Source organism: Salvelinus sp. IW2-2015, linkage group LG23 (assembly GCF_002910315.2).
Source record: "Salvelinus sp. IW2-2015 linkage group LG23, ASM291031v2, whole genome shotgun sequence".
Classification (NCBI taxonomy): Eukaryota; Metazoa; Chordata; class Actinopteri; order Salmoniformes; family Salmonidae; genus Salvelinus; species Salvelinus sp. IW2-2015.
Window position 1 is genome coordinate 23664355 of NC_036863.1, and position 4094 is coordinate 23668448.

A 4094-nucleotide genomic window follows, 5' to 3' on the forward strand; every position below is an offset into this window, starting at 1 on the left:
GGCACAATTATTAGAAAATGGAAGAAGTTCAAGATGACGGTCAATCACCTCGGTCTGGGGCTCCATGCAAGATCTCACCTCGTGGGCATCAATGATCATGAGGAATGTGAGGGATCAGCCAGAATACACGGCAGGACCTGGTCAATGACCTGAAGAGATGGGACCCAGTCTCAAAGAAACCATTAGTAACACACTACGCCGTCTATGGATTAAAATCCTGCAGCGCACGCAAGGTCCCCTGCTCAAGCCAGCGCTGTCCAGGCCCGTCTGAAGTTTGCCAATGACCATCTGGATGATCCAGAGGAGGAATGGAGAAGGTCATGTGGTCTGATGAACAAAAATAGAGCTTTTTGCTCTAAACTCCACTCGCCGTGTTTGGAGGAATAGAAGGATGAGTACAACCCCAAGAACCATCCCAACCGTGAAGCATGGAGGTGGAAACATCATTCTTTGGGGATGCTTTTCTGCAAAGGGACAGGACGACTGCACCGTATTGAGGGGAGGATGGATGGGGCCATGTATCGCGAGATCTTGGCCAACAACCTCCTTCCTCAGTAAGAGCATTGAAGATGGGTCGTGGCTGGGTCTTCCAGCAAGACAACGACCCGAAACACACAGCCAGGGCAACTAAGGAGTGGCTCTGTAAGAAGCATCTCAAGGTCTTGGATGGCCTAGCCAGTCTCCAGACCTGAACCCAATAGAATATCTTTGGAGGGAGCTGAAAGTCCGTATTGCCCAGCGACAGCCCCGAAACCTGAAGGATCTGGAGAAGGTCTGTATGGAGGAGTGGGCCAAAATCCCTGCTGCAGTGTGTGCAAACCTGGTCAAGAACTACAGGAAACGTATGATCTCTGTAATGCAAACTAAGGTTCTGTACCAATATTCAGTTCTGCTTTTCTGATGTACAAATACTTATGTCATGCAATAAAATGCAAATTAATTACTTAAAAATCATACAATGTGATTTTCTGGATTTTTGTTTTAGATTCCTTCTCTCACAGTTGAAGTGTACCTATGATAAAAATTACAGACCTCTACATGCTTTGTAAGTAGGAAAACCTGCAAAATTGTCAGTGTATCAAATACTTGTTCTCCCCACTGTATATGATTATCTGTAAGGTCCCTCAGTCGAGGAGTGAATTTCAAACACAGATTCAACCACAAACCAGGGATGTTTTCCAATGCCTCGCAAAAATTGCAAAAAAGCTTTTTTAATAAAAAAAGCAGAGATTGACTATCTCTTTGAGCATGGTGAAGTTATTAATTACACTTTAGATGGTGTATCAATACACCCAGTCACTACAAAGATACAGGCGTCCTTCCTAACTCAGTTGCCGGAGAGTAAGGAAACTGTTCAATTATTTCACCATGAGGCCAATGGTGACTAAAACCGTTCTAGAGTTTAATGTCTGTGATTGGAGAAAATTGAGGATGGATCAACAACATTGTAGTTACTCCACAATGCTAACCTAAACAACAGAGTGAAAAGAAGGAAACCTGTACAAAATCATAATATTCCAAAACATGCATCCTGACAGTAACATGGCAAATAAATTAACATTTGTCCTGAATACAAAGTATTGCTTTCCAGCAGACACTGGGAGATTAATTCACCTTTCAGCAGGACAATAACCTAAAACACAAGGCCAAATCTACACTGGAATTGCTTACCAAGACGATATTGAACGTTCCTGAGTCGCCTAGTTAAAGTTTTGACTTAAATTGGTTTGAAAATCTATGGCAAGACTTCAAGATCTTTCTTTCTTTAATGTTGTGGTGACTCTCTTATCGTGATGTGGGGTTTGGCTTTCTCTTTTTTCCTTCTTTTTTTCGTCACCGCAGGAGGCCTTTTGCCTCTTGGAGGCCATCATTGTGAATAAGAATTTGTTCTTAATTGACTTGCCCAGTTAAATAAAGGTTAAAGTCTGTCTGGCAGTGATTAACAACCAACTTGACACAACTTGAAGACTTCTTTAAGAATAATGTGCAAATCCAGGTGCGAAAAGCTCTTAGAGACTTACCCAGAAAGACTCAACCACCCGAGCCACTGCCTGTTCACCCCGCTATCATCCAGAAGGCGAGGTCAGTACAGGTGCATCAAAGCTGGAAAAACAGCTTCTATCTCAAGGCCATCACTGTTAAACAGCCATCACTAACATTGAGTGGCTGCTGCCAACATACTGACTCAAATCTCTAGCCACTTTAATAATAAAAAATTGGATGTAATAAATGTCACTTATACAATGCCACTTTATATAATGTTTACATATCCTACATTACTCATCTCATATGTATATACTGTACCATCTACTGCATCTTGCCTATGCCGCACGGCCATCGCTCATCCATATATTTATATGTACATATTCTTATTCATTACTTTACACTTGTGTGTATAAGGTAGTTGTTGTGAAATTGTTAGATTACTTGTTAGATATTACTGCATGGTCGGAACTAGAAGCACAAGCAATAATATTTGATTTGATTTATTTGATTTGACTCTCAGCTATAATCGCTGCCAAAGTTGATTCTAACATGTATTGACTCGGGTGTGAATTATTATGTAAATGAGATTTCTGTATTTAATTTTCAATACATTTGCAAACATTTCTAAAAACATGTTTGAACTTTGTAATTATGGGGAATTGTGTGTAGATGGGTGAGGGACATCATTTTTTTATTTAATCCATTTTGAATTCAGACTAACACAACAAAATGTGGAATAAGTCAGGGGTATATAAATACTTTCTGAAGGCACTGTATTTGTTATGAATCAAATCAAATCAAATCAAATTGTATTTGTCACATACACATGGTTAGCAGATGTTAATGCGAGTGTAGCGAAATGCTTGTGCTTCTAGTTCCAACAATGCAGTAATAACCAACAAGTAATCTAACCTAACAATTCCACAACAATTCCACACAATTCCTTATACACACAAGTGTAAAGGGATAAAGAATATGTACATAAAGATATATGAATGAGTGATGGTACAGAACGGCATAGGCAAGATGCAGTAGATGGTATAGTGTTACAGTCTATACATATGAGATGAGTAATGTAGGGTATATAAACATAAAAGTGGCATAGTTTAGTGGCTAGTGATACATGTATTACATAAAGAATGACAAGATGCAGTAGATGATATAGAGTACAGTATATACATATACATATGAGATGAGTAATGTAGGGTATGTACATTATATTAAGTGGCATTGTTTAAAGTGGCTAGTGATACATTTGTACATAATTTCCATCATTCCATTATTAAAGTGGCTGGAGTTGAGTCAGTATGTTGGCAGCGGCCACTAAATGTTAGTGGTGGCTGTTTAACAGTCTGATGGCCTTGAGATAGAAGCTGTTTTTCAGTCTCTCGGTCCCTGCTTTGATGCACCTGTACTGACCTCGCCTTCTGGATGATAGCGGGGTGAACAGGCAGTGGCTCGGGTGGTTGTTGTCCTTGATGTACTTTATGGCCTTCCTGTGACATCGGGTGGTGTAGGGTCGTGAGGGCAGGTAGTTTGCCCCGGTGATGCGTTGTGCAGACCTCACTACCCTCTGGAGAGCCTTACGGTTGTGGGCGGAGCAGTTGCCGTACCAGGCGGTGATACAGCCCGACAGGATGCTCTCGATTGTGCATCTGTAGAAGTTTGTGAGTGCTTTTGGTGACAAGCCGAATTTCTTCAGCCTCCTGAGGTTGAAGAGGCGCTGCTGCGCCTTCTTCACAACGCTGTCTGTGTGGGTGGACCAATTCAGTTTGTCCGTGATTTGTACACCGTGGAACTTAAAACTTTCCACCTTCTCCACTACTGTCCTGTCGATGTGGATAGGGGGGTGTTCCCTCTGCTGTTTCCTGAAGTCCACAATCATCTCTTTGTTTTGTTGACGTTGAGTGTGAGGTTATTTTCCTGACACCAAACTCCGAGGGCCCTCACCTCCTCCCTGTAGGCCGTCTCGTCGTTGTTGGTAATCAAGCCTACCACTGTAGTGTCGTCCGCAAACTTGATGATTGAGTTGGAGGCATGCATGGCCACGCAGTCGTGGGTGAACAGGGAGTACAGGAGAGGGCTCAGAACGCAGCCCTTGTGGGGCC